Here is a 12,285-nt window from a genome sequence, read left to right on the forward strand (position 1 = left end):
CAGATGTGCCCCAGATATGCACACCTAACATGCCCCACGTAGGCTTGGGGTCCAGACTAGCAGTAATCAACAACTTTTGCTGTATTGATGACAGTTTCTCCTTTTTTTTTTTTTTTTTTTTTCCTCTGCTACATTGGAGGCAATGTTATTGGTCTTTTCCTACAGGTCTCATGTTTATAGAGGGACATTTGTATGTGGAGGGCATGGGAAATGCCCCTTTGAACAAAGCCTGTGTTACAGTTAATGGATGTAACCCAGAAATTCCCTTCCAGCCCTATGCCCTACTGCCTTCACCTGCATAAATGTGAGAGACAAGTGGATGAAAACATTCTTGGAGTCAGGGGTGTAGATCAAGAACTAATATTAGTATAGGGTGCTGGGCTCCCGATTCATTTGGTTCCCTTTTCCATCAGCTTGTTTGTGTGGTGGTCTTCAGCTACTTTAGAAAGCATGCCCTGCTGACAGGAAACACTGATTTGCTGGCATTGTAAGAAAGTCTGAACTGGTCTTCAGGAATAGGCTGTGTCCATGTCCCAGGTCCTCTGGGCATTGACAGCTTAGGGGTTTGTGATTTCCAGAGCAATTTCCATAAATTTTGTCTGAGAGCCTGTAAAAAATGTCACTCCGACTCAGTGCTGCCAGGTTGCTACCCAAGGGAAAAGGCCTGTGTTCAGCCTCACTGTGTTCACCAGCACCATACCATCTATTAGAGAGAGGCTCTTTTCCCAGAAAAGGTACCTCTGGAATGTAACTCCCCTGACTCAAAATGACGCCCAAAGCAAGTAGCATTTGCTGGGGCTGTGAACTCTTTTTGTCCCCACACTTTTCAAATGTGGAAAAGACAGTCCTGTCTCTATCAACTGGATACCACAAAAGCCATAATTCCCCATCAAAACACAGTTGGGCTTTTACGCAACAGGACAAGAGGCGTTGATGAATCTTAAGTGACAACATGACACGGCTAGAAACTGTCTAAGATGTTCTGTAGTTACTGGACTTTGGAGAAAACACACTTAACTCACAAAAGCGTATTTTTTTCTATCCCTTTGAGCCTCCTCAATGCATTAGAGGTGTTCCTCAAACCACCTCCAGCTGTGAAAGTGCCAAAGAACTGCAGGATGTCCCCATGAGCCCCTGGCAGTACTCGGCCGTGCTCTGAGCAGCCCTGGAGGTGCCTGGTGGCTCAGGAGACACCCAGCTGCTGCCCATGCACAGCCCCACTCAGACTCTGCTTGCTCCAGTGCCATCCGGATTGGGATGTACCCAGCCTGGCAGGCTCAATCCCTCTTCACAAACCCACCTTGCAGCTCAGAAAATCGAGAGGAACAAGTCCAGCCATCGGGCTTCCTGGCAGTGGCTTTGACAGTCCAGGGATATTTTTACAGCTATCAATTCTTCCCACAGCTTCTGGAGTGTGCATGCATTGGTCTAGCCCTAAGATGTGGGTCTTGGAGATGTCTTTGCCAAATTCAGGTGTGCTCTTGTTTTTCATCCAATAGTTGCTTGTTGCACTGCCTGTTCTGCAGGGGGTTACTCTCCAGTTTGGCCACAAACCAATTCCTTTCATTTACTCACATGGAAAACAGGTCTCTTAAATCACAGAATCATAGAATCATTAAGGTTGGAAAAGCCCTGCAAGATCACCTGGTCCAGCCATCCCCCTACCACCAATGTCACCCACTGAACCATGTCCCTAAGCACCAGGTCCAACCTCTCCTTGAACACCCCCAGGGACGGTGACTCCACCACCTCCCTGGGCAACCCGTCCCAATGCCTGACTGCTCTTTCTGAGAAGAAATGGCTCCTCATTTCTGACCTGAGCCTCCCCTGGCGCAACTTGAGGCCATTCCCTCTAGTCCTATCACTGGTTACCTGTGAGAAGAGGCCGACCCCCAGCTCCCCACTCCTTCCTTTCAGGAATGCAGTGCAATGGCAGAACATTGTCCTCTTGTTTCCATTTGCCTTTTTCTCTAACAGTGCAAAACCACCCGTTTCCTTAGTATTTATCTAGGAAATAATTCTTTGTAAAACCTCCATCAACTTCCCTTGTGGTCTCCACAGAGCTGTGGATGCTATAAACTATGTTAACCAAATTCTACTATTTCATTATTTAGCTGTGTATTAACCCAGAAGCCACAGAAAAGAAGGCCAAAGTAGGCCCTGGGGGCTGACCTAGTGCATCTCGAGGTGAGATGACCTGTACTTATGTCACTCCTGGCAGGTATTTCCCCAACCTAGCCTGAAAGGAGACTTTGAGCCCTCGAGTCCTCGCTATATGGGGAGTGCCAGCAGGGAAGGGTTGGGGCTGTCTGTGTAGAGCTCTGTGGTGTGCTGACAAATGCACTCATTTCCCCTTCCTCTGGGCCACCAGCCCCTGCAGCCCAGGTGTAGCTAAGACATGCAATAGCTCAGTCGCCTGATGGTTTTTGCACTGTTTTTTTGCATTGGGCATTGTACTGGGATGTGGTGCCACTGGGCTTATGCTTCCCCACCCACCCCACTTTTTGTATCGAGGCTTACAAATGAAAAACTGCTTTTGACAAAGCGTTGTCTCTAACTATGTCCCTGCCTTTTTCATTTGGGCTGTGGAAAGAGATCCCACCTGGGCTGGGCTGGGCTCATCTCCTCCCCGGCAGATGCTCCTCTCCTGTTGTCTGCCATTTAAAAATCTTGGCAAGCGTTTCTTTGAGGAGTCAAATAATAAAGCTGCTTCGGTCTCTCCCTGTGATAGCAGTTCCTTTTTATGCAAAGTTTTCAAAAGGTTCACTTCTCTTTTTCTACAGTGTGGTTTACCCTAAAACCTGGTTGATCTCCGAGAGCTCCTTTCAGCAAGCCACAGACAGCTCTTGCAAGCCTGCAAAAGCCTCCTACTTGTTTTCTGAGGCACAATGCAACTCATTCTGTTAAAAGAAAAAAAGAGGGTGAGTATATAATGTCTTTTTTCAGAAGGTCTATTACATTGTTATCTTTATGTGCCGCTTCATTAGATATTATGAAAACACAGAGAAAAGCACTGATAAAGTGCTTTTCTGCCAGCCATTGGTACTCAAATCTCTTCACGTGGCTCTGTAGACCTACCTAGGTGGAGAGACCTCTGTACTGACAGTTTCTCCTTGCAGATGGTTTCTCCAGAGCAGCCTGTGGGTCAGTGTGTGTGGAGAAGATGAAGCCATAGGACTGCTATGGTCATTTGTTCTGGAGCATGCCCTTGGGGTCTTCCCCTGGAGGGTGATGGCAGAGGAGGACACACAGCTAGTGTGAAGGGTTGGGGGTGCTTAGGAGGGTGATGGCGAATGAGCTGACAGCAGGCACAAACGTGTGTGTGTGTTGTGGGGGAGGCCTGTCTGGGAGCCAGGCAGCTGCTTCTGCCAGCACCAGGCAGGGTACCAGCTGCTCAGAGACACCACGCACACCGAGCTGTGGGCCCTCTCCTCCATAGCTGGGCATTTATTCAAGTTGCTGAGCACATGTTGCAAAATATCCCTCTCTTCCTTTATTATGGGAACTGGTTGCACTACCATAGGTGTCCACGGCATCTTTGGCAGGGATATGCCTCGGAAAGAGTGTTAGGCAGTGATGCTTAAGCTGTTCATTTAGCCAAAGCGGATTGACTCACCACTGGCCTCAGCTCTCTTTACTTTTTCTTGGCATCCATTCTTCTTAGAACTTTTTCTCTGTTGCATTTTTACCACACGAGGTAGTTTAAAAGCAAAAGTACTACTTTATGTTCTTGTGGAAGCAGAGATGCTTCCTTCATCAATCTGTAATAAAAAAATAGAAAAAGCCAAACTGAGCCCCACTTCTCATATAATGTGCCTGGAGGTGCTAGACCTCGTTTTTCCTTTGCCAGGAAAGAGTTCAACTCTTCATATATATATATATATATATATTATTTTTTCTTTTTACCCCAAGATACGTGGAGGCTGCTTTGCCAGAGTCCACCAAAAGGGACCTGACCCCACGGACAGGAGCTGACAGCACAGGTTTGTATCTCAGGCACTTTCAAGGTACTGATGCATCAGCACATGCTGCTATTCAGTGCTTTTCCACAGCTGGGAAAATGCCTTGCTGGTGTGCCCAGCCAACACTTTACAGATGTATAGTGATCTCTGTGTGAGCCCAAACAAGGCTGGAATAGCTGAGTGCTTGAAACGTCTCCTTTTTGTCAGTGCTTCAAAAGCCAGCAGCTCCTGAGATCTGTTTTGCCCACTGCCTCCAGCGTCCTGCCTCTGCAGTGACGAAGGATGTGGTTGCCCCTTCTGCATCTTCCCTCATACACCTGGAGATCATCAGCATCTTAATATACATGTATCTGGGCAGCACATCTTGAAGAGTCGCAGTCTTTGATGGGAAACTGTCCTCCTGTCTGTTACGAAGCTGGGGGAACACCTTTATACCCCAAGTGCTGCATTTTAGCATATTATTAGTATTTGTGAACACACTGAAGTTGAAGTAAAAGCAGGAAGCAGTAAAGCTTTATCACTTTTCCCAGCTCATTTTGTCAGAAATATTTTTAGCAGTTTGGCACACGATGTTAATATCACAGGACTTGGCTGATCCATTTGCATAAACAGGCAGCTTGACTCATTATAAATCAATTAAGCCAGTACAGACCCACTGCCACAGAGGTCCACATTGCATTGCCTTTGCACATTTTTGTTGTGTGACTTGGTAAAAAAACACGGGATGGTGTGGTTCCTGAATAGCAACCTGACTTCTGACCAAAACGTATCATTTTTTAGTCATATTTATAATTGCTGCTACTTGCATACTTATTGTAAATCACTGTTAGGCTATAAATACCCCTATCACATTCTACATTCATTCAGTAGAGGTGAGTTCCCAGCTTGAATTTTGGAGCACAGTTTATGATATGCTTTTGTTGAGGGAAAGAAGATCCTCTCTCACATTTATTTTCTTACACCAGCATTTCCTGCTTGTGCAGGTTTTTACAACACACAGTAGCACCAACAACATGCAAATGTGGTCTGCGATGTTACAGAGTCCGTAATTTTATTGATTATGTTCAGTTTTAAATTATGGGGTGGAAAACCTAATCCGCAGCACTCAGGACAGTATAATATATGGTCTGCAAATGAGGTATAAATGCTGCTCTGCTGCTCCCCATTAATGTTTTTTGCACAAGGGTGAATTATTACAGAAGGGGTAAGGCAATGTGAACTGGCCTTCCAGTTATAAACTATTATAATCTGGCTTCTCAGTGGGAAATAAAAATAGGAAAAATTAACGTGGTTGAAAGAAACACTTTTTTTTTTCTTTTTTTCTGGTAAATAGCTGTGTGCATAGCGAATATTTCTGCAAATCAAAGAAAATGCGCTTTGATTGCATTCAAGACCTTTTTGTGTTTTCTTTCTGTAAGTGAACTAGCAAATAAGTGCTCTGATTGTAATGCTCATGAGGAAGGTAAATCCCAGAGAAGCGTATGAGGAGTGAATGCTGATTTGTGAAGGGGATACGCACACAGAAAACCCAGGGCCAGTGATCACTCTGCTCTACCCAGAAATTGTGAATGCCTCCATGTAAACATCATAGGTAAGAAAATCACCTCGAATGGTGGGCACAGAACACTTGACTTCTTACTGTGTTACAGACAATACATTTTATACATAATTTCTGCTTTAAATATTTCTGATAAAACAGAAACAGAATTTTAAAGGTTTTGCTGTTAATGTTTTCATCAACATAATGCAAGAAATTTTAACACTTTAACTTGGGGAGTCACTTGAAGGTTAACAGTGATATCTAAATGCGTATTAAAACATATAACTTTATAAAAATAAGCACAAGGACACTTGAACAGCAGTGGCAGATTTCATCAGATTTTTGCTGAATCCCACAGCTCTCAGGATCTGGCAGGTGTGTTTCCTGTAGAAGCCAAAGCTAACGCTACCAGATCTGAAGTACTTCCTAATGGGATTTCTCTCCACACCGACAGATGCACAGCACTCCTATTTACTGAGGAGGGAGAAGGTTTGGAGCTGCCACCATCAAGCACCTCCTCTTCTGATATCTCGTCATGAGGTAAGAAGCGGGGGCTGCTCAGAAACTTCCCTTCAGCGTTGTCTTTGGCTTCTTGCCCTCTGCAAAATGCGTAGGCAGCATCTCGCTATGGCTGAGGGTGATTTTCTATTCAGGGCTTAAGTGCAGAATAGGGGGTAACTATTGATCCACGGGGACTTGCATTGCAACGGTGTCTGCTAGGGAAAAACCTTCTTCTTTCATGTTATTAAGATGGTATATACAGGCAGCTGAATTAACTATTTCCGAGAGAGAAACTGTGGCTTTTCACCATGTGATTCATTTCCTTTGCTATTTTGATGGGGCTTGTTGACGTGTATAACCTCGTTCACAAAGGCAGGCAGCAGCCATCAGTTTTAGTTGACCTCAGCAAAAGCTACAAAGTGTTCAGCTCTTCTAAAAAATAAGGTAATTAGAGCACAGTATGAGGAACGTTTATGCCTTGCCACTAGCTTTTTGCCTGAAAAGGGAGGTGTCGAGCTGGGTTATCATATTATGCTGAGTTATCATACTGATTATTTCTGAATAGATTGTTTGCTTCTTTCCTTTAAAGAGCCAATCAGCCCGTTAATTTTATATGAATCCAGAGAAGCTGATAATTAGTGAAATATAAGTAAATAAGTCATTTTCTGCCAGGACTGCATTTGGAAAAGGTATTTCTTCAGAAAACTTGGCAAACTAAAGAGGATCTTCCTTTTCTTTTCTTCTTCCCTCTTCTCCTAGTTCCACCTGGTGTTTCTGCATGGTACTGTTTTCTTCAGCTATCTTCAATGTTACATAACTCAGAAGTTACGTCAAGGGTGCTAGATACTTATGTGCCTCCCCACAAATCAGTTTTCTTTGAATATTTCAGACTGCTTTTTCAGCTCACATTGCTGGGAAACACCAGTTCGTCTGTTAAGTGCCTAACACAGGAAAAATGAAGTATAAAATCATCACAGAGAGGACTGGGAGCAGAAGGTTCCTTGGTAAGGTAAGTTGTAGTGTGAACTGGAGGTACTGTGGTCTCAGGTATTCCCAAGCTGTTGGAAGATGTGGCACCATATATCCCATTTCATTTTCTCTCTTGTGCTGCATTAAATAAAAAGGCAGCACATTTTTGTATAGTAAATGTTGTCATTTCCACCCTTCTAACACTTGTCTACTGAAAATGCAGCGTTCGTGCTCTGGAGCTGTTATTACCAGGCACTTAGAGAACACGAGTACTGCAGAGTTTTTCTAGAGATGAGCAACTTCTGAATTTTAAAGACAAACGTATACAGGAGAAGGATAAAAAGAGAGGAAGAAGATAAATACCACATCTCTCCCACTCCTCTTTGTAGGCATTGTGTAAGTAATTATGCCAAATGACCGAGGGAAAGAGCCATAGCTGTGGTGAGTGAAATTTTGCAAGTTACTCTGTAGGGCATGTTTCTCTAGGTGCCTTTGGGGACCTGTCTGGCTCCTCCTCTTCCTTGGCTTGACATTAAAGTCAAGAAAACACAAAACTGTTTTTGATCACATCAAGTCAGTCAATTGGGGGGCTCAGAAAATACTGAGCCGAGCCTACTATTCCTCCAAGAAATAAGTACTGTACAAATCCTTCTAGCCCTGGATTGGAGGCTGGCAGATACTCATTCTAGAAATTAAGTCCTTGCAAGATGCCCAAAAGCTGCCCATGAATCAAACATCAAAAGATCTCTTCCTATGTAACAGGCCACACTGTAATCCTGGCAAGTGTGCCCTTATCAGAACAGAACTTGTCCCTTTATTTATTGTTCATGAAAATATTACAGTGTCTTCAAAAACATATTCTGCAGCAGGTAATCTAGCATAGGAAAACAAAAATGCATATGTCTAATTATAAGAGACACTGTAAAGCTGCTGTAGTGGCACACCTCTTTAGCAATGGCAAAGTACTGCATTATAGATTAAAACAACACAAACATTACAGTTTGTATAGTGTTTCACTTTTATTGGATGTATGTTGCTAAGAAACAAAATTGAAATATCTCTTTTGAACCTGAAGCCTCTTAGGAGCGTGGTATTGCATACGTAGTAAATGTTTTTCACTTTAGGAAGGATTAAATGGTGGGCCAGGAGAAGCAGGAGGGTTCATTAGTATTGCATGTTTTCCAATCTACTGCCAGTGAACCCAACTATTACGGTAGTAAAAGCTATGTAAGGAGCTTCAGCTTGTTCTGGGATGAAGTGTTGACAGCTGCTTGTTTGAATATTAATACAGTCTATTGAGTTATTCTCTGCCTGTATTGTCTGTAGCTCGAAAGAGCGAAGACTTCTCTGTGTATTGCGTCTTTATGTTTCTAAGTACATGCCTATCTGCAGAGATGGTACCCGTTTTGTTCCTAGAGATGGTATGCCTCATTATAGAGAAAATTACAGCCTTGTGCTCCATTAAACATTTATTTTGGCAGCATTGTTGGTTGCTGTTTTCCCTCTTTGATTTAAATAAGTCAATGCTGATTGAAAGAGCACGTGTTTTCTCTTATGCATGGTAATTAATCATTATTCTTCCCAACTTTTACAAATAGAAGTCAAAGTTATTCCTGAACCACATGAAAGAAAATAAAAGTTAATTCTCCTTTCAAAAAAAACACATTTGTTAGGTCAAAAGCATGATACAGAAATGAAAGATTTTGTAGTCCGTAGTATTCTTCCAATTCATAATTTAGCTGCAGATGGCTTGTTAATTTGATGATGCATTGATTAATTTTCAGTGAAGTAGCAGTTTCTGTGGGCTGATTGTGCTGGTTGAAGTTTGAGGAAAGCTCTGATAGTTTAACCATTCAGAACAGCAGCACCCAGCCCTTCTGGTGATGGGCAGTCTGGAGTTTTTGTCTTGCCACACGTGGGAACCACCACCGGGGCACCTGCACTGCTTCGTGAACACGAGCAGAGCTGCTGTGCTCTACAGCGTTGGCCAGGTACATGCAGAAGGGGCCTCCAGGAAAAACAGGGCTCCTTGGCTGGCTGCTGCATGCTGAGTAGCTGAGAAACCCTGATGGAAACTGGAAATATTAATCATCCCCAAGTGAAATGTGAGGGCCTGCAAATCTGAGAAATCAGGATGTTGAGTTTAAGTTACTAGCGACTTTAATCTGGGCCTTTAAAAACAACTGCAGCGCAAGAAGATTAAACAACTAATTCTAAACTCTAAAAAAACACAAATAATTGGGAATATATAGATTAACCATAGCAATCTCTTCCTATTCCCTGCTGTGGAATTCTGTAGAGCATCTGGCCTGGCACTTCGTTAGTGGTAGGACAGTGATGGAGTAATCTACCTTCTCCCAGTTGTGACAAGAAAAATCATAACAGAGGAATAACTTTGATGCCATACCTGGCCTCTGCTGTCTAGGTGGTCTTGCTGTGACGGCACGACATCCAGCTTTGCCAGCTGAGATGCCTTCACCCTGCTGCTGCAGTATATTGGTAGTCTCGCTAAGTATCCCAGGAAGGCACTTTGTCAGATATCCTCCAAGATCCTGTTAATTTTACATGTGAGTTGGTGGGAAGTATTAGTGTAAAGGAATAACACAAAGAAACCAATGAGCTGGAAAAATATCTTGATGAATGGGCTAAATGAATTCATCACTGACAGAAGTATCTTTCCATTTTTAAGAAAAATACGAGTGTCTAAGTGAAGGGAATTTAATGAAATTTATGATCCATGAAGAAGAGAGAAGAAATAGAATGTATTTTTTATCAGTTTACAGATCTGTAACTGGTTCCTAGACAGGGCAAAGGCCTAACAGGTGTCACTGTCCTTGTGACCTGAAAAAGTTATTCGGGTCTAGAATAATATTCCTCTTCAGCCTTTGATACCATCAGGCTGATTTCTACTTGCATAATTTATGCATAAGTTACTGCACAGAATTTAATCTCATAAATGTTTGAAGCTTTTTTTTCAGCTTAAAAAAAAAGTTATAGTTAGAAGCTGAAGTTTTAATTTTATAAAAGTCCAAAACGCACCTTGAAACCCATGTAAAACAAATGGGTGTTGTATAACCACATTGGAGATGTGGTGCTTTATCAGGAGGGCTGGACATGCAGGGAAAACTGCACAAAAGATGACATCTGGCCTGCCAGCATCCACATCTTTAAAATACCCAGTCTACACAGAATGTGATAAAAATTGCATCAAAACCACGGTGGTTTGATAGGCTGAGGTACCAAAGCTGGCAGTGGGCACAGTATATTTTTTGGTGGAAGAACCATTTTAATTCCCAAGTTTATTGAATCAAAACCACAATATCATGCAGAATGTATGGAGTTTTAACATTGATCTGTCATTTTTATGGTCAAAATTCTTTGGATTTTTTTTCATTTCAGAGTTGTTTTTTCATGAAGATATGTTGAATGCGTTGGCGAGGTGCAACGGAAGGGGCAGGACATCCAGCCAGGGCTGTTGGGGAGGATGAGGCAGGGCTGATGTAGGGCTACCTAAACATCTGCTGCCATTCAACTGTGCCATTAGGCACACATTTTTCTGACCTGAGGCCAACATGATGAACATACCTGTAAGGACACTGTGGAGGTATATGGATGTCCTTCTTTCCTTCCTCATTTCAGTGTTGTTAAACACAAAGCAAGCACAGATTTGTTTTCAGTGTTAAGATAGTGTCAAGAGAAATGTAAAGAACATGCCCTCCTCCAGTGGTCATTTAAGTTGGCACTGAAAAAACATCCGGAGTCCGCCTAAATTGATTTTCTATGACTGTTTTATATGAAGGAAGTCAAATACGTGCTCCAGAATGATGCTGGGTAGGCTGTCAGGACTACACCCATGTGTTGCCAGGACGGGTATAATCACAGCCTATGTACTTTGCGGGCAGTGGTCCTGCTATAGTTTCAATATGGATTTTCAGCCACTGATTCTGTATAATCTCTCTTTTGACAGACAACAGAGAACTTACTCTTCCCATGTACAGAGCTATTGCAAGGCTTCTACGGTGGAAGAGAACATACATGTAGATAGATAGATCTAAATCAAAAATCTCATCTCTAGCCAAAGGAACAGACAGAAGATCCCATCATCAAACTTGTCCATTTTGCAGAAATGTTACCGTGGCCTGAAATCAGTTTGGTAACTACGTTATTTAAATCCAAATCCAATCCACCACTTTATTTAAATCCAAAACCAGGAAAAAAAGGACAGAATTGACAGCTCCCAGCCTTCCCTCCACTGAGTGTTAATATTATTCAGTTCAAATATCCAAGAACACCTTTTTTTTTGACTCTAAATGTAAATCGCTCAAATAATGTAAGCATAACCGAACGATCATTTAGACATCGAGAGAAAATGTAATAGTGAAAGTGGACTGCTGTGCCTTCTGCCACGAGTTTAATTACATCGACTCATTCTGAAATAATAACAGTGCCTAGCATTCCTATAATGCCTTACAGGTTTTTGAAGAATCATACAAACAAGAGCTACCCATTGCTTGTTATTTAGTAGGCAAGTGTTCCCAAGCTGTGTAAACTGAATAGTTTTTGTGCTGTACAGCCTTACAAACAGATCAAGAATACAAACAAGAAATGAGAATAATTTCTGTATAATCAAATCACATTTAGTGGAAGACTGGTAAAAAGTTAGCCGTTTTCAATACTAGCATGTAAATGCATGAAGGCAAAGCTGAAGGTGTAACATCCACACACTGTCACCAGAAAATGCCTTTGAAATCAACTTAGATACAGCCACAGACAGCAAAATCTCTCAGTAAATTGTAAAATTATTATAATTAAGGACAACAAATCAATACTTTGGAATGCTTTGATAGCCTTTGCTCTCCTGTAAGAGCATTTTACCTCTTTGAGTCTCTTCTTGTCTGCAGGTTCTCTTCAAAATTAATGCATCAAGAAGGATTTTTTTTTTTGTCCACCATGGGAGTGAGGTCTCTTCCAAAGCCTGAAACAGGAACTGTTTTCCAGCTGTCTCCTCAAATACTCAAACCAAGGAATGCATGGCAAAATGGGCCACTCCATCACTGTGTGTAAAGCAGCACCTCTGCTTAAGAACCGTGCTAATCACATTACTTAATGAGTTCACAAATAGTCACTTTACAGTTATAATCTGAAGCTAGATGTTTTGGCAGCCGAGACAGGAAATTAATAAAACCTACATTTCTTTAAAGTAAACCAAAACTTGTTACATCTTCTGTATCTCTTACCATTCCTTTTTATGTGTTTTATCCCAGGCTTCTGAAGGTTTCATCTTTTTTTCTGTTTCCAAAATTCTTAACAATC

General features: G+C 42.2%; 1 long non-coding RNA gene across 1 annotated transcript; it reads left to right on the forward strand.

Annotated features, from left to right (window-relative positions):
- Window positions 1-1,838: 1,838 nt before the first annotated feature.
- Window positions 1,839-10,732, forward strand: LOC121067874. Its single transcript, XR_005818502.1, has 6 exons — window positions 1,839-2,921; window positions 3,913-3,983; window positions 5,381-5,553; window positions 5,957-6,042; window positions 6,893-7,012; window positions 10,372-10,732. It is a non-coding gene; the product is annotated as an uncharacterized LOC121067874 (long non-coding RNA).
- The last annotated feature ends 1,553 nt before the right edge of the window (window positions 10,733-12,285 follow it).

Source organism: Cygnus olor, chromosome 1 (genome assembly GCF_009769625.2).
Source record: "Cygnus olor isolate bCygOlo1 chromosome 1, bCygOlo1.pri.v2, whole genome shotgun sequence".
NCBI lineage: Eukaryota > Metazoa > Chordata > Aves > Anseriformes > Anatidae > Cygnus > Cygnus olor.